This window comes from Equus asinus, chromosome 27, assembly GCF_041296235.1.
Source record: "Equus asinus isolate D_3611 breed Donkey chromosome 27, EquAss-T2T_v2, whole genome shotgun sequence".
NCBI classification, from domain to species: Eukaryota; Metazoa; Chordata; class Mammalia; order Perissodactyla; family Equidae; genus Equus; species Equus asinus.
In genome coordinates, this window is record NC_091816.1 from 19,594,343 (window position 1) to 19,620,317 (window position 25,975).

Below are 25,975 nucleotides of genomic sequence, written 5' to 3' on the forward strand. Positions count from 1 at the left end.
TTTAATTCTTACCTGTGAGTAAATTCCTCTCTTGATCCTCGGTCTCATTCCTAATATTATAAATTATGTTCTGACTTTTTTGTCATTAGATAGGCAAAGATTTTTCTTCAAAGTAATGGATCTTAGATTTATCAATTTAATGATTTTTCTCCTTTCTAATTGTTAATTTCTGCTTGTTTTTGTTAAAAAATGTGTTAACTTGCTTTCCTTGGGTATATCACATGGGGTTTTTTTGTTTCATTGTTCATTTCTAAATTCTCAGGTTTAATAGCCAGCTCATTAATTTTCATTCCTTTTGCTTAATAACAAGTTTTTAAGTCCAATCATTTTCTTCCAAGTAAATCTTTGGCTGCATCTTATGAGTTTTGAATGCAGTATTATCACTCTTACTTTCTAAATAGTCTATAACTACAGTTTTTATTTCTTCTTTGACCCAAGAGTTTTTAAGGAGAATATTTTTCAATTCCCATGTGACTGGATTATTTTATTTAAACTTTTGTCATTAAGTATTTTATTTTGAACTAACTATAAGAAAGATATTATGGAAGAGAGTTGTGAGAGGAGAAAAGCAAGGGGATATCCTATTTTGGGGACATTTCTATGGGAAAAAATTCATTTACAAGTTAAAATGTACCTATCTAAATTAAGTAGAGGTCCAGCGGTGATATACCAGTTAACAATATCTAAAAAATGGAATGTAAATAATTTTCCCTGTACTTAGGACTAAAGGAACAAAACTTTAGTGGGATAATCATATTGAATATAAGATAATATTTTCAGGCAAAATTATTTAGTATGGATTATTCTCCCTATAGAATGAAGGAAGCAATACTACTTAGGTTTTTTTAGAAAACCTCAGTGGAACAGAACAAAGTTCTCAAATGGTGGTAGATTAGAATACTTGAGATTTTTCCAGGTCTTTTTGTTAACTTTGGATGCTGCTGCAGGAAAATTACATTTCGAAATTTGGCAATAGTTCTTACAGGTCCCACAGCTGTCAAAAGTAATTCTAAAGTAGAGAGAAGAAAAAAATAATAATAAGGGAAACAGTAACAGCATGATTTCCCAGTGACGTGCAGCACCAAAACAAATGAGGAATAAAAACTAAACTTCAGTTGTCTGAGAAATTCTGTGATGGTAGGATGCACTGCTCAGGGGCCACTGCCTGCTTTACAGGAAGACAGCCAGAACATTCTTGACTGTGACTCTAGAGTCAGTTAACTCTAGATAAAATGAAACGAATCTCAGAGTTTTGGCATTATCCTGAAGACTCACTGGTTCAATAATTCTGCCTCATTTGTTTAGCTAACTTAATTGTATCTCATCTACATACATAATAAGCTATATGGTAATAAGGCCTCTTTCATTCTTGGAGAGATATGACTCTTAGGAAGCTACAAGCTTCTCTAGACAAAGTTATTGCAATTCATTTGCACGCTCCTAGGAGCACCATGCTTAAGACATACTAGGTATTCATGCTTTGCAAATGGCAGTTCATCTATGCAAAACATACCAGTCTATATTTAATTCTTGGGTGTACACTGAAAGTAGAATGCGTTTTATGATAAGAAAACTTCTACGGTAAGAAGCCGTGTGTCATTTAATTGGCACTGCTTTTGTCTCTCTTTGGGGTACAGAAAAGTGGTGTGTCTTACAGTCACTGATATCTTGGATTTGCTGAAATGCAGTTGAGTTTATAGTCACTGGCTTACAAATGATACTTGAAACCATGAGACTGAAAGAGGTTACCTAGGGAGAGCATGTAGAGTGAGAAGAGAAGAGATCTGAGGAAATCCAATGTTTAAAGCTCTGATGGAAGACGAGGAATGAGAAAAGCAAACTAGAAAGGAACGGCCAGTTAGCAGGAAAATCAGGAGAGCGTGCTGTCAAGGGAAAGTGTGCAGAGGGAGTGGTTTAATAAGGGCAGAGAGAGTGTTTATGCCGAATGCTGCTGAGAGATCAAGCAGGCAAGAACCGTAAAATGCCCATTGGATTCGGTGAAGTGGAAGATGCTAGTGACCTCAGCACAAGCGGTCCTGGGAGCACTGGCCTCAGAAGCCATGACACAGCAGCTGGAGGAGTGAACTCACGGGAGCTGAGAAAGCAGAGATCCTACTCTCTGTAGAAGTGGGGTTGGGACTGGGCAGAAGCCAGAGGGGAATAGCCTGACCACTCAAACTCCATCCCAGAGCAGCAAAAAAGCCAAAGCATACGAAGAGCTCTCCAGAAGTAACTGCTATGTGAAGACATTTTAAAGAAGGAAGCCTATTAGTGTTGCCAACGAGGGGGCATCTCAAATTGTGGGACACAGGAAATAAAACAACTCCCATTAGAAGGAATTTGTGAGAAATACGTTTTAAAGGATTAAAGGGGCTGTCCCAGTAGTGCAGCGGTTAAGTTTACATGCTCTGCTGTGGCAGCCCAGGGTTCACTGGTTCGGATCCCAGGCACCAACCTACATACAGCTTATCAAGCCATGCTGTGGCAGGCGTCCCACATATAAAATACAGGAAGATGAGCACAGATGTTACTTCAGGGCCAATCTTCCTCAGCAAAAAGAGGAGGATTGGTGGTGGATGTTAGCTCAGAGCTAATCTTCCTCAAAAAAACAAAAATAAAGATTAGAAAAAGGAGATGAAAATCACTGGGCAAGGATTTGCTCATCCTGCTCATGCTGAAGTCTCCCCAATCCTATGTAGCTTTTCCTCTCAGCTTTTAAATCTGGTCTTTCTAAAAATTATGAAAAATATACTTATTTATGTAATGTTTAAAGATTCAGAAATGTAGAAGGAAGAAAACACAATCACCCCTACTCCCATAATCCAAACACAAGCACTGTTAATGTTTTGGCATATTTTTTAAAATATTTATACCTTGAGGCTGGCCTGGTGGCATAGTGGTCAAGTTCCTGCACTCCGCTACGGCGGCCAAGGGTTCACAGGTTCAGATCCTGGGCATGGACCCAGCACTGCTCGTCAAGCCCCGCTGTGGCAGTATCCCACATAAAATAGAGGAAGCTTGGCACAGATGTTAGTTCAGTGACAATCTTCCTCAAGCAAAAAGAGGAAGATTGGAAACAAATGTCAGCTCAAGGCCAATCTTCCCAAAAAAAGAAAAAAGAAAGAAAAATATACCTCATTTTAAGCATTGTTTGATTAGGTAGTGAAGTTCTGGGGGAAAATAATCCCCGGATGGGGAGGAGAAGTCTAAGCCCAGTCTTGTGCTTTACCAAGCCTTTCCTTTGCTCCAAATCTTCAGGAGAGTCGGTTACATACCACAGTGCCTTGATGGGCTGGCTAATTAAGCATGGGGCAGGTTTTAATGCTGCATAGCTGTGTGTCATGGAACACGGATGCGTAAATGGATGGTGAAACAATTTACAACCTGAACTATCTCAGTGAGAGCAGAAGATTATGCCAGAGGGGACTGTGAAAATGCAGACCTCCACGAGAGCTGGCAGAAATTCTGGAGAGAGCTTTGGATTTCTGAAGGGAAAAGACTGGGAATGTTCAAAATAATTTTACCAATATCTCATGGGTCAGGCCGATCCCCCAGGCGTCATTTGATTTAAGTAAAAATTACCAAGATGATAATAATAAAAACAATATTTTTAGAGTACTTACTCTCTGTCATGTACTGTGCCATCGCTTTGCATATCTGACCTCAGTTAATCCCCACAATAACCCCAGGAGTTAGGTCCTTACATAATCCCCACTTCACAGTTATGATTAGAGACCTGACAAATTTCCCTAGGTCCTACAAGCAGCAGGTGGCAAGATCAGCCTGGAGCTAAGTTCTGTCTGATCCTAAGGCCCACGCTCATCGTCTACCGAGGCTACAGGCACTGGTGAATGTCTCTGAGGTCATTTCAGCCCTGTTATTCAAAATTAATATGTTTAGGATAATCTATTACTTTAAGCAACTTTATACATGAAATTAGTATTGGAAAATAGAATGCTTTAAGACAAAACTGTATTCACCAATCACTATCAGAATATTCTTCTTTGAGATAAAGACAGAAAGTCTGCGAATAGGATGGATACAAGAGCCCAAATGTTGGCACAAGGGGACACTCAGGATTCTCAGAACTAATAAAAGAGAGAACACGGAACATCCAATTCCATTCAACAAAGCGCCCATGTGGAGCACCACGTTAGGTCCTGAGAAGAAAGGGGTGAATGAGATTGAGTCTTTGTCTATCCTCAAGAATTGTACAGACTCAAAGGCAAAAACTGCCCCAGTTTAATGGCCTTTTCATTCCCATCCTGCTCTGTTGGGGATAGCTTAAGCAAAAAAGGAAAAGGTTTCATCAGCTTTTCTAGGCCAAGGCTGAAAAGCTTCAGTGAGAACACCGGGCCCTACCACAGAGCACTGCCAGGTCGGAAACAGGACACCACAAGTGCGCAACCCAAGTCTGGCTTGGTCCCTCCCTTGCCACCCGGGAATCAGCGGGACTTTGTAAATCACTGACACAGAGCCTCTCTTCAGCAATTCTCCATCGCGCCACCTTCTAATTTCAATCCTAATAGAATACGAGCCTTTACTTTCTACCCTGTAGGTCGAATACTGGACTGCTGAACATTTTGGGTTCCAGAATCATCTCAGACTATCTGTAAGTGTAAAGCTGCTCTGCAGAACAAAGAGTCCAGAGTGCAGGGTAGGGTTACCTTTTATTGAAAAGGACAGAAGGAAAACAAATGGCACTGGCGGCCGGCTTCGCTTGGGCCAAAGACCAAGTCCTTAAGTCCACATAAATTAGGCTAAAGGTCGCTGTCAATCATGAGGGGGAAGAGATCCAGAGGTTACTGAACAGGGAGAAATCAAAATGTCTGCAGAAGCCAAAACCTAAGACAAGTTTATGTTCTAATCTAAGAAAAGCAGCTAGATAAATACTTTGTCGTGCTAAATTTGGTATCATGACATTTTCTAACTCTACCAACTGGAAAAGAAAAGCATTTGTCTGTGAGTCAGGAGGCCTGGGCTCTGGTTCTGGTTCTGAAACTGAACTACTGGGCGTGGGTGGTATTGTTACCACATCTAGGTTTTGACATCTGTGAAGGACCTAATGGGTATGTCTTTCTCCCTTCCAGCAGGCTGCAGCTCTGACTCAGTGGTACCTTATAGAGAAGCGAGAGGGCACACAAACCACCAACTGTGAAAATACATACAATAATGACTCGCTAGGAAATTCTCCAGAAACTCAGCCACTCAGTAACGTGGTTGGCCAGCAAAACCCTTGTGATTTCCTAAGGAAAGGAAGCACCAGCCTCAGCAGCAAGAGACACCACGACAGTCTCTGAAACTGGCCCCGAGGCTGCACTGATACCCAGCGTTCAAGGCCCCTGGACATGCCAAGCCCGAGCACACCACCCGCTAGCCTGGGAGGGAAGCTGCCTGGGCCACAACTGGCTCCTCTTCAGTCTCCAGGCTCCCATCCCCAATAAGATTTTCTTCTCCTCTTTCCTTCTTTAAGAGTATTAGGAAATGGCTGCCCAGGAATCCTGAAAAACTTGGTAAGGCTTCCTGAATTATTTCTACCTCTGATAATTAAGTATCGTTTGGTTTTAAGTCTGAATTAATGAAGTGTCTTACTGTAGTGTTTAAAATATTTTGGTTGCACTTCCCTAGCAAATGACATCAGACTGCATCATATTTTTTTTAATTGAAGTACAGTTGACATATATTACATTAGTTTCAGGTGTACAACGTAGTGACTCAACATTTACATATATTACAAAATGATCCCCATGATAAGTCTTGTTACCATCGGTCACTATACAAGTTACTACAATATTATTGACTATATTCCCTCTGCTGTATATTAGATCCCCGTGACTTATTTATTCTATAACTAGGAGTTTGTACTTCCTAATCCCCTTCACCTATTTTGCCCATCCCAACTTCCCCCTCCCCTCTGGTAGCCACCAGTTTCTTCTCTGTATCTATGGGTTTATATCTGCTTTGTTCATTGGTTTTGTTTTTTTGATTCCACATATAAGTGAAACCATATAGTAGTTGTCTTTCCCTGTCTGACTTATTTCCCTTAGCATAATTCCGTCTAGGTCCATCCATGTTGTCACAAATGGCAAGGTTTCATTCTTTTTTATGGCTGAGTAGTATTCCACTGAATGTGTATACCACATTTTCTTCATCCATTCATCTATCAATGGACACTCAGAATTGCTGCCCTGTCTTGACTATTGTAAATAATGCTGCAATGAACACAGGGGTGCATATAGCTTTTCAAATTGGTGTTTTCGTTTTCTTTGGACAAATACCCAGAAGTGGAATTATTGGATCATATTGTAGTTCTATTTTTAATTTTTTCAGCAACCTCTATACTGTTCTCCATAGTGGCTGCACCAGTTTACATTCCCACCAACAGTGTAAGAGGGTTCCCTTTTATGCACATCCTCACCAACACTTGTTACTTGTTCTCCTTTTGATAACAGCCCATTCTGACAGGTGTAAAGTAGTATCTCATAGTAGTTTCGATTTGCATTTCCCTGACGATTAGTGATGTTGAGCATCTTTTCATGTGTCTATTGGCCACCTGTATGTCTTCTTTAGAAAAATGTCTACTCAGATCCTCTGCCCATTTTTAATCGGATTGTTTGTTTTTTTGATACTGAGTTGTATAAGTCCTTTATATATTTTGGATATTAACCCCTTATCAGATATATCATTTGCAAATATCTTCTCTCATTCAGTAGGTTGCCTTTTCATTTTGTTGATAGTTTCCTTCACTGTGCAAGAGCTTTTTAGGGGCCGGCCTGGTGGAATAGAGGTTAAGTTCTCACGTTCCACTTCGGTGGCCTGGGGTTCGCCAGTTTGGATCCCAGGTGCGGACATGGCACCACTTGTCAGGCCATGCTGTGCTAGGCATCCCACATAAAATAGAGGAAGATGGGCATGGATGTTAGCTCAAGGCCAGTCTTCCTCAGCAAAAAGAGGAGGGTTGGTGGCAGATGTTAGCTCAGGGCTAATCTTCCTCAAAAAAAAAAAAACCTTTTTAGTTTGATGTAGTCCCATTTGTTTATTTTTGTGTTTGCTGCCCTTGCCTGAGGAGTCAGATGCCCCCCAAAATTTGCTAACACCAATATCAAAGAGCTTACCGCCTACGTTTTCTTCTAGGAGTTTCATGGTTTCAGATCTTACCTTTAAGTCATTAATTTATTTTGAGTTTATTTTTGTATATGGTGTAAGAGAGCGGTCCAGTTTCGTTCTTCTACATGTAGCTGTCCAGTTTCCCCAACCCATTTACTGAAGACACTGTCTTTTCCCCATTGTATATTCCTGCCTTATTCTAGATTAATTGACCATATAACCATGAACTTATTTCTGGGTTCTCTATTCTGTTCCACTGATCTATGTGTCTGTTTTTGTGCTAATACCATATAGTCTTGATGACTACAGCTTTGTAGTATAGCTTGAAATCAGGGGTTGCAATATCTCTACTTTTGTTCATCTTTCTCAAGATTGCTTTGCCTATTTGGGGTCTTTTGTGGTTCCATACAAATTTTAGGATTATTTTCTCTAGTTCCGTGAAAAATGTCATTGGCATTTTGATAGGGATTGCATTGAATCTGTAGATTGCTTTGGGTAGTATGGACATTTTAAAAACATTAATTCTTCCAATCCATGAGCACAGAATATCTTTCCATTTATTTGTGTCATCTTCAACTTCTTTTATCAATGTCTTAAAGTTTTCAGAGTACAGGTCTTTCACCTCCTTGTTTAAATTTATTCCTAGGTATTTTATTCTTTTTGATGCAATTGTAAATGGAATTATTTTCTTAATTTCTTTCTGATAGTTCATTATAGAAACGCAACAGATTTCTGTATACTAATTTTGTACCCTGTAACTTCACTGAATTCATTTATTCATTCTAATAGTTTCTTGGTGGAGTCTTTAGGGTTTTCTATATATAGTATCATATCATCTACAAATAGTGACAGTTTTACTTCTTCCCTTCCAATTTGGATGCCTGTTATTTCTTTTTCTTGTCTGATTGCTGTTGCTAGGATTTCCAATACTATGTTAAATAAAAGTAACAAGAATAGATGTCCTTGACTTGTTCTTGATCTTAGAGGAAATGCTTTCAGCTTTTCATCATTGAGTATGATGTTAACTGTGGGTTTTTCATATGTGGCCTATGACATATGACCTTATGTTGAGGTATGTTTCCTCTATACTCACTTTGTTCAAAGTTTTTATCATAAATGGATGTTCAATTTTGTCAAATGCTTTTTCTGCATCTATTGAGATGATCATATGATTTTTACCCTTCATTTTGTTAATGTGGTGCATCACACTAATTGATTTGCAGATATAGAAGCATTCTTGCATCCCTGGAATAAATCCCACTTGACCACGGTATATGATCCTTTTAATGTATAGTCAAGTTCAGTTTGCTAATATTTTGTTGAGAATTTTTGTATGTATGTTCATCAGGGATATTGGCCTGTAATTTTCTTTTTTTGTAATGTCTTTTGTAGTGTCTTTGTAGTAGTTCTGATATCAAGGTAATGCTGGCCTTGTAGAATGAGTTTGGAAGCACTCTTTCCTCTTCAAGTTTTTGGAATAGTTTGAGAATGATTGGTATTAACTCTTCTTTAAATGTTTGACAGAATTCACCTGTGAAGCCATCTTGTCCTAGACTTTTGTTTGTTGGGAGTTTTTTGATCACTGATTCAATGTCATTACTAGTAATTGGTTTTTTCAGATTTTCTATTTCTTCCTGATTCAATCTTGGAAAATTGTACGTTTCTAGGAATTTATTCATTTCCTCTACATTGTCCAATTTGTTGGTGTATAATTGTTCATAGTAGTCTCCTACGATCCTTTGCATTTCTGTGGTATTGGTTGTAATTTCTCCTCTTTAATTTCGGATTTTATTTATTTGGGCCCTCACTCTTTTTTCTTGATGAGTCCAGCTAAAGGTTTATCATTTTTTTTTATCTTTTCAAAGAACCAGCTCTGAGTTTCACTGATCTTTTCTATTTTTTTTTTTTAGTCTCTATTTCATTTATTTCCACTCTGATCTTATTATTTCCTTCCTTCTGCTAACTTTAGGCTTTGTTTGTTCTTCTATTTCTAGTTCCTTTAGGTGTCAGGTTAGATTATTTCAGACTTTTCTTGTTTCTTGAGGTAGGCTGGTATCACTATAAACTTCCCTCTTAGAAGCACTTTTGCTACATCTCAGATTTTGGAACACTGTGTTTCCATTTTCATTTGTCTCAAAGTATTGTTTGAGTTCCTCTTTGATTTCTTTGTTGACTCATTGATTGTTTAGCAGCATGTTGTTTAGCCTCCATGTGTTTGCATTTTTTCCAGTTTTCTTCTTGTAATTGATTTCTAGTTTCATACCATTGTGGTTGAAATAGATGCTTGATATGATTTCAATCTTCTTAAATTTATTGAAACGTGTTGTGGACTAACATATAATCTATCCTAGAAAATGTTCCTACAGAATGTGAATTTGGAAAGAATGTGTATTCTGCTGTTTTGGGGTGGAATGTTCTATATATAGCTATTAAGTCCATCTGGTCTAACGTGTCATTTAAGGCCAATGTTTTCTTGTTGATTTTCTGTCTGGATGATCTATTCATTGATGTAAGTAGGATGTTAAAGTCCTCTGCTATTTTTGTATTACTGTCAATTTCTCCCTTTATGTCTGTTAATATTTGCTTTATATATCTAGGTGCTCCTAGGTTGGGTACATAGATACACACAAGTGTTACAGCATCTTGTTGAATTGATCCCTTTATCATTATGTAATGCTCTTCTTTGTCTCTTGTTATAGTCTTTGTTTTAAAGTCTATTTTATCTGATGTAAGTATTGTTACCCAAGCTTTCTTTTCATTTCCATCCGCACAGTATATCTTTTTCCATCCCTTCACTTTCAGTCTGTGTGTGTCTTTAGATCTGAAGTGAGGCTCTTGTAGGCAGCATATTTATAGGTCTTGTTTTTTCATCCATTCAGCCACCCTATGTCTTTTGATTGGAACATTTAGTCCATTTACATTTAAAGCATTTATTCATAGGATAGTAATTATTCAGAGGATGTACTTATTGCCATTTTGTTAACTGTTTTCTTATTGTTTTTATCATTCTTTTCCATTCCTTTCTTCATCTCTTTTCCTCTTCCCTTGTGATCTGATGACTTTCTCTAGTGTTATGTTTGGATTCCTTTCTCTTTATTTTTTGTGTATCTACTGTTGGTTTTTGGTTTGTGGTTACCAAGGTTCATATATATCAACCTGTGTATATACTAGTTTATTTTAAGTTGGTGGTAATTTAAGTTCAAATGCATTCTAGAAACACTACATTTCTACTCCTCTCCATACGTTTTATGTTTTTAAAATCATATTTTACATCTTTTTATTCTGTGTATCCCTTAACTAATTATTTTGTCTTTTAACCTTCATATCAGCTTTATAGGTGGTTGATCCACTATCTTTATTATAAGTTTGCCTTTACCAGTGAGGTTTTTCTCTTTTATAATTTTCTTTTTTTTTTCCTGAGGAGGATTAGCCTTGAGCTAACATCTGCCAATCCTCATCTTTTTTCTGAGGAATACTAGCCCTGAGCTAACATCCATGCCCATCTTCCTCTACTTCATACGTGGGATGCCTGCCACAGCATGGCTTGCCACACGTTGCCATGTCCGCACCCAGGATCCGAACTGGTGAGCCCTGGGCCACCAAAGCGGAAGGTGAGCACTTAACCACTGTGCCACCAGGCCGGACCCTATAATTTTCTTATTTCTAGTTATAACCTTTTCTTTTCTGCTTAAAGAAGTCCCTTTACTATTTCTGGTAAGGCCAGTTTAGTGGTGATGAACTCCTTTAGCTTTTGCTTTTCTGGGAATCCTTTTATCTCTCCTTCAATTCTGAATCATAACCTTGCTGAGTAGAGTACTGTTGGTTGTAGGTTTTTTCCTTTTAGCACTTTGAATATGTTGTGCCACTCCCTTCTGGTCTGCAGTTTCTGCTGAAAAGCCAGCTCACAGTCTCATGAGCATACCCTTGTATGTAACAAGTTGCTTTTCTCCTGCTGCCTTTAAGAATCTCTCTTTATCTTTAATTTTTCACATTTTAATTATAATGTGTCTTGGTATGGACCTCTTTGGGTTCATCTTGTTTGGTACTCTCTGTGCTTCCTGGAACTGGATGTCTGTTTCCTTACTCAGGTTAGGGAAGTTTTCAGCTGTTAATTCTTCAAATAGATTCTCTGCCCCTTTGTCTCTCTCTTCTCCTTCTGGGACCCCTATAATACAAATGCTAGTATGCCTAATGTTGTCCCAGAGGTCCCTTAAGCCATCCTCATTTTCAAAAATTCTTTTTTCTTTTTGCTGTTCAGCTTGGGTAATTTCCATTACCCTGTCTTCCAGATTGCTGATCTATTCTTCTGTATCATCTAATGTGCTATTGATTCCCTCTAGTATACTTTTAATTTTCAGTTACTGTATTCTTCAGCTCTGATTGGTACTTTCTTATATTTTCTATCTTTTTGTTGGAGTTCTCACTGTGTTCATCTATTCTTCTCCAGAGTTTGGTGAGCATCTTTATGACCACCACTTTGAACTCTTTAGCAAATAAACTGCTTATCTCTGTTTAATTTAGTTCTTTTTCTGAGGTTTTGTCTTGTTCTTTCATTTGGAATATATTCTTTTGTCTCCTTGTTTTGCCTAATCTCTGTGTTTGTTTCTATGTATTAGGTAGATCAGCTACATTTCCCAGTCCTGAAGGAGTGGCCTTCTATAGAAGATGTCCTGCAGGTCCAACAATGCAGGCCCCTCCGGCCACCAGAGCCAGGTGCTCCAGGGGTGTTCCTGGTATGGACTGCATGCACCTGCCTGTTGTGGTGGGGCTGACTGCTGCAGCTGTGCTGGCAGGTGGGGCTGCCCCTGGTGCTGCCAGCCAGGAGGTCCAGAGGAGGCACAGTGGTGGGCAGAGTTCTCAGGAGGGCACTCCCACTGGCACTAGCAGGCTAGAGGAAGGATTCCAAAATGGCACCTGCCAGTGCTGGACTCAGCAGGAAATCATAAAAATGGCTGCTGCCAGTGTCTCAGTCCCCAGGGAGAGCCTCAGCTTCCTCCTGCCTCCATGGCAGGTGTTCCAAGATCAGTAAGTGGGTCTCCTTTACTAATGGTCTATGTGCTTTTTAATCTGATGTTTTTGTGCTAGCGCAGGTCAAGTGAGTCTGTGCATCACCCCTTTAAGAGCAGGTTTTCCTTTCCCTACAGATCTATAGTTTTCCTGGATATATTCCCCATTCCTTTTCAAAGCTTGGTGTTTTAGGGGCTTACCTCTCCTGTGCAGTATCTAAGGGTTGGGGTGCCCAATGTAGAGCTCAAAGTGCTTGCTCCTCAGGTAAAAGTTCCATACCTTCAAGATCCCTCCCCACCATGAAATGCCACACCTGGGGTGTAGTCTTTTTCCTTAGTGGGACTATATCTCTGCCTCTCCTACCATTTTCAGTGCTGTCTATTGTGGAGGCTCTGTTCATCCAGTTTCCAGGTCCCCTACGGAGGGAATTATTCCATATGTAGTTGTAGATTTGTTGTGTCTGTGGGAGGAAGTGAACTCAGGCTCTTTCCACACCGTCTTGCTATCTTGTACCCCCCTCCTTATATTTAATCATAATGCTCATAAAATTCTTTAAGATAAAAAGAAAACATTACGTAAAATGTATGTTTACAGCAGAATGCCAACCTGATTTTTGAAAACATACTATTTTTAAGTCTATCTATCTAGCCATCCACCTTTTTACAATCTTTAATGGTGATATTCAGGCTACATGGTAGACAGACCAACCTGGATTCTTAGTGCCCACCCATCACATGCCCACACCACTGACCATAATGTAGCTAAGTGACAAGGAGGACTTGTGCAGAAACCAAACTTGAGACCATTACAATAATGAGTAGCTCAAAGTAAAGGCAGAGTCCATTTTTCCTAAAACGTTCTTCCACTGCAAGAAGAACACATCTCATGAGCCACAAAATATGGAGATGTAAAACACAAAAATTTGCATAATACTCCAGTTTAAAATGCATAATAATGTAGGTCCATTACATTGGGCAGTAATTAGCACAATGTGCTAATTAGGAGAGAGTGGTGAGGGTTCCACTGCTGAGGCACATAAGCTCCCAGGGAGAGGAGCTGTCTTTGGGCATCTAGAGTCTTGGATGTGGAAGCTGTTCTGGCTTTAAGCAGTGCCTACTCCCTCACTAGCTAACTGCTGAGAATCACGATCAGGCCAATCCAGGACTAATTTTCCAGAAAAGCTGATGGCAAAGAAGGAAGCACAACTGTGACAGATTCTTTTCAACTTCTCCCTTGAGCAGGAGCAGGGATTGCAGGCAAAAGAAGGAAAAGTGACAATAAAGACAATACTTACTACCATTTACTGCGCATCTACTGAGCGTCAGGCATTGTACTAGGTGTTGTCCATACACCATTTCTAACCCAGCTGAAAGGTAGACGTGGTAATCCCATTTTACAGGGATAAAAGGGAAGGACCTGAAGACTAAATCAATTGCCCAAAGTCTCACAGCTACAAAGTGATAGAGCGAGATTTCAAAGCAGAAGTCTCTGACTCCCACATCCACTTCCCTAAACTCTCTCATGCTTTACCCCTTCAGGACAGGCCTAATAGTGTAAATGAAGAAAAAGCATCATGGCTCAAAAGCCTATCCTCCATTTTCCCCAAAATTTCAATTACAGAGTAACATGGTTTACAAGGAAAAACCACCAGCTGAAGCTAAAGCACTGAGAATTCAGTAGAGACCAGCTTCGTGGACCATTTTAACCCTCTGCCTATTCACTTCATCTTGTCTGGATGGGCAGAACCCCATGGTACTGAGGGCAGCCTGGAGAGCCTGGTCTTCCAGGTGAGCCCAGGACTAGCTAGACAGAGTCTTGAAACGTGCACCAGTGTGTCTCACGTCATAAGGTGCAAGGACCTCCTGCAGCTTGGGGAGAACCATTGCAGGAATCAAGTTTCACTTCTTCTAACCAGCCATGCATTAATTATAGAAAAGTCTACCCTATTAGAAATTCTGAATGGTTTTATTTCTGGTAGGTGTCCCTGTGTCGCTAAGATGCTTTAAGTTTGAACCCAGAGCTCCTGGACAATGAATGATTCCATCAATGAGTAACTGCATGTGTGAGAGAAACAGAAAAAAGCATACATCTCAGGAGTTAGCAAGGAACAAATTATTGACAAATCCAAAACAGAGACTTCAGAGATGTAATTCTTATTTCCACTCAATGCTCACCTCATGTCTGTGACTTCATTTCCCCTCTGTTAAAGCAGCAGTAGACAGAATATGCATGAAAGATGAACTACCCAATGACAGTCACAAAGTTCTTTCACATACATGAAGAACACGAAATAAAAAATTCTTCAGTCAACTTAGAATTATTGTCACCTCTTACAACAGCAGAAAAAAGCATTTGATTTTTCCAGTTTTAAAAGAAGCACTTTCAATACTGTATTGTATATTTGAAAGTTGCTAAAAGAGTAGATCATAAAAGTTCTCATCACAAGAAAAACAGTTTGTAACTGTGAGATGATGGTTGTTAACTAAACTTACGGTGGTAATCATTTCACAATGTATACATATATCAAATCATTATGCTGTACACCTTAAACAAATACACTGTTACATGTCAATTATACCTCAATAAAACTGGTGAAATAAAATAAAATCATATTGTAAAATGTTACATAATAAATCTGTTTCCAAAAAAGAAAAAAAGGAGCACCTTTTCCCCTATTTACATAAAGTTGCTTAAACAAATAAAAGGGGGTAGTCATGAGCTTCAGGAGTTTTATAACACAGCCATTTGGTAGAAAAATCAGCTACACCAGTCCTTCTCCCAAAAGGCGAATTTAATCTGTTTAAAACTATAAAACCAATGAAAGTCTTTTCCCAGGACCATTTTATTCAGAGGTCAGATATTGGAGAACTGATGAACTCAGCAAAAATCACAAAGCAAAATCCAAGAAAATACAACATGTAACCAGTATAAATACTTAAGAGTTTCTGCCCTTCATAAAATCCATAGAATATCTTTGATCTAACACAGAGAGAAATGCCGCTGGGATACACACATTGAGCTGCATGAAAATAATCCTATTTTCAAGCTGCCTGAAAAATTAACTCTTAGAAATGTATCCTGCTTTGAAGCTAAATTATTTTTTAAAACACAGTTAATATAGTCAGATATAATACAAAGCAAGGTACCTATGCAAGAACCCTATGAAAATTAGACAGCTGCCATCCATCAGTTTAAGCCCTTTTAATTAATTTATTAATTAATGTTATTACTTTTTTGAGTGTCTACTCTGTACCAAGCACTCAGACTATTTAAAAGGCTCCTACCTGGTAATCCTGCCCACAGATTATCTGACTCCACCTCTATCTGTTAGGACTTTCTTAGGAACAAGACAGAAATCTCAACCTCATATGGATTAAGCCAAAAGGGATTTTATCAAAGCATATGTTCACAAAGATTGGTGGTGGGACTGCCTTCAGACTGGCCAGGGGTTCCACACTCTCAGATGCTCACCCTCATCTCTCAGCCGGGCCCCCTCTCTGCTCACGATGGCTCCAGTGACCCAGCCTCATCTCTTTCCACATCCATAGCCAGCAAGGAAAAGTACCACCTTTTCCAGCAACCCAAGCAACATCTCACTGCATTTCACTGGGTCACATGCTTATCTTTAAACCAGTCATTGCAGTCATGGGAATGACATGGGAATGACATGACGAGTGGCCGGATTTGAGGAACATGCCACACCAAAAACATAGGCTGAGAGCAGGCGTGGCCCCTCAGAGAGGGCCAGGGAGAACGATGCTGAGCAGCCAAAGCCCCGCACACATCTGTCACATGATCTATTCCCAGGGCTGTCACCCAAGTAGTCATCCTACAACACACCTTTATCACAGCACTCCCTAGTCAAAGCCTCAATGGCTCCCCACTGCTATACCAGGTCTTTCCACAACCTGGCCCACCTTACTGTTTCAGCAGGTTCCTTTTTTAATACCCAAACCATCACCAGTATCATATGACAGGTGCCACTAATTATTCTCCAAAGATATATTGACCTACTAGAATCTGTGCATGGGAAGACAATCCTTCACCTGTTTCTTCCTCTATCAACATCTCCTTAGCCTGTAGAGCCCACATCTTCAACCCTACCTCCTAAGCACTAACTTTCCACAGGATGGAGCCAGCTTCAGCCTGGTTAAGCGAAGTAGGAGGATTCAGACTTGGAAAGACTAAGACTCAATCTGATACAGACTCACAATCCAAGTGATTTACACAGACCCAGGGGTAGATACTGGTAGAAAACTTCACCTCAGTGATCTTGATCCCATTTTCAAAAGTAAGGGGGAAACGGATGGATGAGTTCATCCAGGTTAATTTGTTATACTAGTTGCACAAAAGGACACTGAAAATGAATAAAGATCCTGGGATTGTATGCACGTTAGAAGGATTTTTAATGCATCAGATTCCAAAGCGAAGAATCTACGTATTTCCCCAATTTGCTGGAAAATTTGAGTCCTTTCTCTGGACAGGAAATAAGTATTTGATACACACCCTTCTGTAGATTTTTGGGCCACCTACAAATCTCCAAATAATTCCAATAATTCAAGTTATACTCTGTGTAAAATATAAGCTTTGTAAAATTTGCTTTTAGAAGAAGAAAAAAAATCAAACTTCCTATATAGATAAGGATATTTTTATCCAGTTTAGGTCAAGGTGAAGAAAATATCTTGATGATTTCAGCTAGCCTCAAATGCCTATAAATGGGCAAGTTGCTGAGTTCCATCTACCTATGCAATTGTTAAAACAGTAGATTTGACTGACATTTAACTAAATTTTAAAAATTCCGTAAGAGGGATAATAAAGTTAAAATAGTTAGTGACACAGAGCCATAGCTACTTAAGAAACGAGAGTGCTAGGAATTCTTGGAAAAGGCAGAGAAAAGAAAAGGGAGCCCATTTTTGCTCAGGGGAAACTATAAATGTATGCTGGCAGCCAACTCTCATAAATAAAAAGCCAGGCACTTGAGAGTTCTGCACAGGGCTCATATAATTTATTTTGGTAGGATGACCCTGGATGTGCAGGCTTAAAACAACATGCACTGTTGAACAAGAGGACAATCTCAGGATTTATTTCAACACCACCTTAAAATAACCTCAACCAAAAATACCATTTTCAACAAGCACAAATAAGAGAAAAAGGGGAAGAAAGATGTCAAGAGGAAAAATAAATGAAGAACAGATGCTGGGCCCATTGTAACTCAAAGAACAAATGTATGAAGTAACCTATTAAAGACAGTTGGTTCAAAAACAATAGTCATTTTAAAAAAATAAAATAGAATTGGGAGAATTAAGACCTTACTATGGAGCAATATAGAAAGTCAAAGACTTATTTTATTATGATGATTTTCCTCTACAAATATTTCTAAAATTCTAAAATGCTTCGGAAGCTGACATATTTTTGACAAAGGCACTAACAGGAAAGGACTAAACCATCTACTTATATAGCTCTTTGGGAACTATGGGAAAACATTTTTCCAAGGGCAAGTTGTGCCAAATGGAACTTATCGAAGGTCCAAAGAGGAGACAGCCGGGGCACAGAGAGAAGCAGGTCGTATACACCCCCTCCCACCATCTTCTGGCAAGTATCGGTGCCAGAAGAGGAAGGGGTGCAGCCCGTTCACCCAGGGCAAGGCCAGGGTCCAGCTCATTTACACATTCCCATGCCTCACTCCTGGGCTGCAAGCCCCCAAGGACAGGCTCCATAATCGACACCACATTTTTCTCCTTCTCCTCTTACGCTACAGCCCGCTGGAGCCCGTCATTCCCATTCTGGGAAATGAGCATCAAGCAGAATGCCTTGCAGACACAAAGATATGGCAGCCTCTTCTGAGGCCCCACAAGAAAGGCTGCACCACCACCCTGTCACAATAAGCTCTGAGGTTACCAAGTGCAGCGAGGACGCCACTCCCCCAGCACAGCATGTCCCCTCCAGCCCAATACCCAAGATCTACTTCCTTAATACTGCTTTTCCTTGACTATCCCAGTCCACAGTGATCATTCTATATCCTCTGAATTACTGTGACACCTCTGGTCATTACTGTTTACTTCCCCTTTATCCTATGCTACCTTACTACATGCTATTTTTATACCACTTTAATTGTTTCCAAGAAAGTATATTCTCAAGGAAGTACTGATTCTTTTATTTCCAATATTCCCTGTAGCACCGTGAAGAATGCTAAGCCCACACCTACAGTAGAACTATGGGAAGAAAGAAAAGAGAGACACAGTCCTTGCCTTACTGACTTCCCGAAATGACAGACCATTACAATTTCAGAACACCATAACAACCCTCAACTGGACGATCCTTAAGGACAAGAGCTGTGTTTTTTTCATTTTCGTATCCTAACGCCTAGCACATGTACGTGCTCAAATATTCATCTACAGAATGAAAACTAACAACACCATGGTAAACAAAAGTATCTGAGGGCTTGTAGGTAGAAACAGGCATGATTCACCAAGAATGCTTCATTACGGAATTTGAATTTTCAGACAAGGAGGTAAGGAATATTCAACGCGGCAGGTGTTGTAAGTATGAGAAACAGGAACAGAGACGAAAAAAACTGAACTGCATCTGCCAAAGTGAAAACTAGGTGCCATGGAACTAAGGCTTTCACTTTTTTCCATAGCTGGGATCCAGCATGCAGCTACGGTTGAACAAGTAGTCTTTAAAAGCTGCTGTAAACACAAGCCAGCAGGCAAAAAGAAAAGCTGCACCATCAAACTGGATGAGAGATTTTTTTTAAAAATCCAACTAGTCCCACACTGGACAGAGGTTAACCAGTTGGTGTGGAATCTGAGGAGTTTTAACAAAGTTTACTTTTGCTTTACGTCATAAGTTCCTTGTGTGATTGCTGTATGTGAATACACAGCTCTTGGCAACACTCTTTCTTTGGGAAGTTGAGACTATTTAAGATACCAATGTCCTGTCAGTTTAAGGATACATTGTAGAGCTGAACTTTGAGTCACTATACAAGAATTTTTTTCATGCTGTCATTTGTGATATGTTTTGTGAGAATCCTTGGGATTATAGTTTTGGTTGCAATGCTGTTTAATTTTAAAGCCTGGTTTTCCTCAAAAAACTAAACTCTGTGAGCTTGGTACCAAGTCCAGGTATAACATTCCTATTGGAAGCCATACTTATGTTTTCTTGTAAAGTACTTTTGAATTAACAAAATATTGGCAGAATTGTGTAAAAAAAAGAAGAAGAAGAAGAAGAAATGAGGCTGTGGAAAGATAGTAAAGCTTGGACACAAAGTCATGTGAAACCATTTCCTTGATTCATTCATTCAAGGAACACTCATTGTGCATCTCTACTCTGTGGCAGACACAGAGTGTTCCGGGTGCCGGGGAGACAGCAGTGAACAAGACAAAGCCATGGCTCACATGGAGCCTGCATTCTGTTTGGGAATGGGTGGGCAGGTGAAAAGGCAATAAATAAATAATCAAGTTTAAAAAAATGTATGTATACATACCAAAAGATGCTAGGGAGGAAATGGAAGCAGGATAAGGAGTGGGGAGGGAGGGAGTCAGCATGTCCAGGGAAGTCCTCGCAAATAAAATGACTATTTCAGTAGAGAACCAAAGGAAGTGAGAGAGCCAGCCATGAGGAAATCTAGGCAAAGAGCATTCCAGGCAGAGAGAACAGCAAATGCAACGGCCCTGAGCAGGACCAGCTTTGCTATGTTCCAGGGTCTACAAGGAGGTGGGACGTCTGGACCAGAGTCTGTGACGGGGGAGGAGGAGACAAGGTGCCATGGGCGGTCAGGGCGATCTGGCAGGGCCTTCAGGACTGTTAGGACTCTCGCTTTCACTATGAGTAGGGTGGGAAACAACTAGAAGGTTTACAGGGGAAGGGAAGCAGAATCTGGCAAAAAAAATCTTCTAAAAACAGAAGATTTTTCTAAGGTCTTAGCTTACAGTGATTACATGATTATATACGTATTTAAAGAATATTGCAATATTTTTGTTTGTTTAATTGTTTCCTACAATGTAAGTCCTGTGAAACTAGTGACACTCTCTGTCCTGTTCACCACTGGATCTCTAGGGCCTAAAACAGCACCTGGCATAGAGGAAACACTTAAGGGCTATTTGCTGATGGTACAAAGGAATAAATAAATGCACGAATAGTGTCTTTGGATCTATCCACTTAGCTCAAGAAGGCAGAATCTTCAGTGTGGGAGTCAACGGCACCTTGAGCATTCGAAACCTCTTGTGCTTTGCTACATGCCCTAAGGAATGAAATTTTCTTTCATAGCTTGGCAATAAATTTATTTCTCCGGGAATCTGTGATAAGCAGTGTTTTAATAAATGAAAAAGAGGAGAAAAGTAAACATACAATTTTTATAAAGTTGTCATAGCCTGCCACAAAACTTTAAGTGGGGGTTATTTTTAAACTATTTTAAATGGCTGTGGGAGGAAGGGTTGGGTTTATGTCCTGGGAAGTACTTCTACTCCCAAAGGCTTCAACTAGCTGTCCACCAGGGGAAAGGGCACTAGAAAAAAATAGTTTATACTGTTCCTGGCCGAAGAAATATGGTACAAAATGAGCTTCTTGGACTCCCTCTGAGTGCAATATAAGAATACAAAACCAAACCATTACATGAGACAAAGTCACGGAATCCTGGGTGTTTGGTCAAGAGGTTTAATTTCATGCATATTTCACAGCTTGTCCTGTTCAGAATGGAAAAACCAATAAAAATAAGCTTTAAATAAAGATGAGAAAATATATGTCTATCTGTTTTGTGAAAAGAAGCATTCCAGACACTATTTTGCATGCAGAAATATGACAGAAGTGATAACCAAACCAAATCAGTTAATGATGTAAGTTAAGTAGGAAATGCTGACATTTACTAATAAATAAGTAAGTGGACATACATAGCAGGTTACAGTTTCACGTCTTTATCATTCCTCACGAGCATTCTAATGTTTCAAGGTGCATGCCTTAATTGTATCCCTTTGGAAAGCTTTAATGGTGGTACAAATGTTACCATGTTACTTTCATCCACTAAAAAAATTAAAGTGTGTTTCTCAGTTTCTTCTCCACACATCCACTCCAGAAAGACTCTCTCTCAGGAATTCAGGGTGATGTCACTGAAGCTTTATCTCTATGGAACAAAGGCCACTGCAGAGGCTTCATAAGCAAAACTTGACACCTTTCCTAAAATTCGGTCTTTGCAGAGTGGCTTCAGAGGAAAAAAAATTAAATCCAGTGTGGAGTGGGGAAGTGAATGAGTAAGTCAAATGAAATATTTGGATTAAGAAAACTATTTTATTCTCAAATTCCAGGGAAGTTCTTTCAGCATGCAAAGCTGTGACTATCTCCTTTTGCAATGACAGTGATGATAAAAAAATAATAATAAAAATAGCGTTATTAAATGCTTTAAACGTATTCTCTCATTTAGTTTCCCAATGAGTTATAGATGAGCAAATCAAGGCTGTGAGAGATCTCAAGTGACTCATTCAAGATCACATACCTAGCAACAGTAATGAAGACTGTGTAGTACTAGTTAAAGATAGACATGGAGATCAAAGGACTAGAACTGAGAATCCAGTAGGAAACTCTCGCATCTACAGTCCATGCAACTATAGTGAACTGATTTTTCACAAGGATGCTGAGATGGCTAAATGGAATAAGAAAAGTCTTTTCAATAAATGGTGCTGGGAGAACTGGAATTCCACATGCAAAAGAATGAATTTGGACCTCTACCTCACACCATATACAAAAATTAACTCAGATCAAAGACTTGAACAGTCTAAATCTCTGTGACCTCTGGATTAGACAAAGGTTTCTTAGACATGGCATCTAAAGCACAAGCAACCAAAGAAAACACAGGTAAATTGGACTTGATCAAAACTAAAAACTTTTGGCTTCAAAGGACAACAATAAGAAAGTGAAAAAAAAAAACCCACAGAATGGAAGCAAATATGTGCCAGTCATGTATCTGATAAGGAGCTGGTCCAGAATATATAAACACTTAGGACTCAACAATAAAAAGACAGATAACCCAAAATGAACAAAGGCTTAGAATATAACATAGGAGAAAATCTCGACAATCTTGGGTTTGGCAATGACTTTTTAAATACAACACCAAAGGTACGATGTATGAAAGAAAGAATTGATAACCTAGACTTAATTAAAAATTAGAAACAACTTCTCTGCAAAAGGCACTATCAAGAAAATGAAAAGGCAAGCCACAGATTGGGAGAAAAGCATTTGCAAAAAGCATTTCTCAATAAAACAACCCAATTAAAAAATGGGCCAAAGACCTTAACAGACACCTCACCAACGAAGATGTACAGATGGCAAATAAGCATATGAAAAGATGTTCCTCAACATATGTTACCAGAGAAACGTAAATTAAAACAATGAGGTATCACTACATACCTTTTAGAATGGCCAAAATCCAAAACATTGACAACACCAAATGCTGACAAGGATGTGGAGCAACAGGAACTCATCTTTGCTGGTGGGACGGCAAAATGGTACAGCCATTTTGGAAGACAGTTCAGTGATTTTTTACCAAACTAAACATACTCTTACCACATAATCCAGCAATCACGCTGCTTGGTATTTATTTCAATTCAGCATGAAAGAGAAATGAGCTGTCGAGCCATGAATAGATACGGAGGAAACTTAAATGCTTATGACTAAGTGAAAGAAGTCAATCTGAAAAGGCTATAAACTGTATGATTCCAACTATATGACATTCTGGAAAAGGCAAAACTATGGACAGACTAAAAAGATCAGTGGTTTCCAGGGGTCAGGGAGAAGAAAGGGATTAATAGGTGGAACAACAGAGGAATTTTAGGGCAGTGAAACTCCTGCATGTAATATAATGGTGGATACATGTCATTGTAAATGTGTCCAAACTCATAGAATGTACGACACCAAGAGTGAATCCTAATATAAACTACAAGGTTTGGGTGATAATGATGCGTCAATGTATGTTGATCAGTTGTAACAAATGTACCACTTTGGTGGGGGATGGTGATAATGGAGGAGGCTATGTATGTCAGGGGGTTGGGGGGCAGGAGATATATGGGAAAACTCTGTATCTTCTGTTCAACATTGTTGTGAACCTAAAACTGCTCTAAAAAGCAAAAAGATCATTTAAAAACATAAGCAAAGGATTTGAATAGATCTTTCTCCAAAGAAGACATATAAATAGCCAATAAGCACATAAAAAGATGCTCAACATCATTAGCTATCAGGCAAATGCAAAACACACCAAAATAAGATATCACTTCACACCCATTAGTATAGTTATAATCAAAAAGACAGACAGTAACAAGTGCTGGTGAGGATACGGAGAAATTAGAACCCTCAGACATTGCTGTTAGGACTATAAAATGGCGCATCCTCTCGGTAAAAGTTTGTTAGTTTCTCGAAAGATTAAACATATAGTTACCACATGACCCAACAATTCCAATCCTGGGCATATACCTGAGAGAAGTGAAAACATGTTTACACAAAAAACGTGTACATAAGTTGTTTATAGAAGCCTTATTCATAATAAATAAAAAGTGGAACAACCCAACTATCTATCAACCAAGGAACAGATAACCAAATGTGGGTGTATCCACACAATGGAATATTATTCACCAATAAAAAGGAATGAAGCACAGACACATGATTCAATATGGACGAATCTCAAAAATACTATGCTAAGTGAAAAAAGCCAGTCACAGTGGACCCCATATCGTATGACTCCATTTATATAAAATGTCCAGAACAGGCAAATAGTAAAGACAGAAAGTAGATTAGTGGTTGCCAGGAGTGTGGGGAGAGAGACATGGGGACTGACTTCTAATGGGTATGAAGTTTCTCCTGGGGATCATGAAAACGTGAAATTAGATAGATAGTAATTATAGTTACACAATATGTAACAAAAACCACTGAAATATACACTTTAAAAGAGTGGATTTTATGATATGTGAATTATTTCTCATTTTTAAAAATTATACCAAAAGTAAAAAAAAAAAATCATGTATCTAATAAGTAAATGGCAGAGTAAGAATTTAAGCTGTGGGCACTTGACTTCAGACTCACACTGCCTCCCACTCTCTGCTAATAGATGTACATTTGCCAAATTAAGCATAGTTGGAATTCATTCATTATTCAACAAATTCACTCACTCAATAAATATTTATTGAGCACTGGTTATATACCAGGAAAGAGAAACTCTACAACTATTATTTTATTATTATTTTATCATTTATCATATTTTATTATCATTTTCCCTTCCCCTAGCCCCTAGTAACCTTTATTCTACTTTTGTCTCTAAGAATTTGTTCATTATAGATACCTCATATAAGTGGAATCATACAATATTTGTCCTTTTTTGTCTGGCTTATTTCACTCAGCACAATGTCATAAGGGTTCATCCATTTTGTAGTATGTATTAGAACTTCATTTCTTGTTTATAGCTGAATAATATTCCACTAATTGTAAATACCACATTTGTTTATCCATTCATCTGTTACTAGACACTTGGATTGTTTCCACCCTTTGGCTACTGTGACTAATGCAGCTATGAACATGGGCATACAAGTATCTTTCTGCATCCCTATTTTTAATTCTTTGGGGTATATACCTTGGAGTGGAATTGCTGGGTCAGAAAGTAATGCTATGTTTAATTTTTTGAGGAACTGTCAAACAATTTTCCACAGCAGCTGCACCATTTTACATTCCCACCAGCAATGTCTGAGAGTTCCAATTTCTCCCCTGCCTTGCCAACACTTGTTATTTCCAGGGTTTTTTTTACAATAGCCATCCTAATGGGTATGAAGTGGTATCTCATTGTGGTTTGATTTGCACTTCCCTAACAGCTAGTGATGTTGGGCATCTTTTCACACACTTACTGGTCATTTGTATATCTTCTTTGGAGAAATGTCTATTCAAGTCCTTTGCCCATTTTTTAATTGAGTTGCTTGCTTTTTTGCTGTTGTGTTGACTTATAAGTATATTTATTTGCTTTTTAAAAATAGATGCAAATACCCAAACCAGAGAAAGCAAAGTAAAGCAGGATCTTTCACATTAAAGGAACCATCCAGCATTTCCTCAAATATTACTTTCCTCTCATGCTGGGAAATGTATTTGTTTACAGTTCCTCTTGATGGATAACAGGCAAAGGCAGTAAAGAACAAAAGTTAAACTACTAGAAATAAATATATTATGTATGCACATAATATAGAATATTCAACATTAAATAGTTCTTCAAAACAATGAAATCCATAGGGAACTACAATCTAACATACAAACATACAGTTTATGAGAAAATTTTCCAGAATTTGTATTTATTGACTGAATTTATTTACATCAGATTATTTTCAAAAGGATTTGAGACCTTTATAAAATGCATATGATAAAAAACAAACAGCCCATAACAAAGTGTGTCACTCTGTACTGTTATTCTGTAGTTCCTTAAGGGGGTACCTGGATCCTACTAAGGAAATCACCGATGTGTCCAATAGGCATCTCAAACTCAGCACGTCCAAAACTGAGCTCTGGATTCCCTCCTGCCCCCTCCCAATATTCTCCTCCTATAGCTGTTCCAGTCTCAACAATCCATCCTTCCAGTTCCAGGGCCAGTAACCTTGGCGTCATCCTTGACTCCTCTTTTCCTCTCCTCTCATATCTCCTCCATCAGTAAATCCTCACCACGCTACTTTGAAACTATATCCAGTTTATTGCTACTCCATTGCTACCCCCGGGGCCCCCTCATTCCATCTTTGCCGACCCTCCCACATTCGGCTAGTTTATTTTTGCCTGAGACGCTGTTAAATGTAAGTCGGAGCTTGGATCCCTTCCATGGATCCCCTCACACCCAGAGGGAAAGTCTATTATA

General features: G+C 39.0%; 1 protein-coding gene and 1 long non-coding RNA gene across 4 annotated transcripts in view; one reads left to right on the plus strand and one right to left on the minus strand.

Annotated features, from left to right (window-relative positions):
* Window positions 1-25,975, minus strand: part of MTMR7 (myotubularin related protein 7) — a 105,721-nt gene that overhangs the window by 67,803 nt on the left and 11,943 nt on the right. The window lies entirely within an intron of this gene.
* LOC123281412 (uncharacterized) lies at window positions 4,455-19,396 on the plus strand. Of its 2 annotated transcripts, XR_011498784.1 has the most exons (4): window positions 4,455-4,612; window positions 5,091-5,513; window positions 11,724-11,840; window positions 18,290-19,396. It is a non-coding gene; the product is annotated as an uncharacterized lncRNA (long non-coding RNA). The 2 variants fall into 2 exon arrangements; XR_006520872.2 differs by lacking the exon at window positions 11,724-11,840.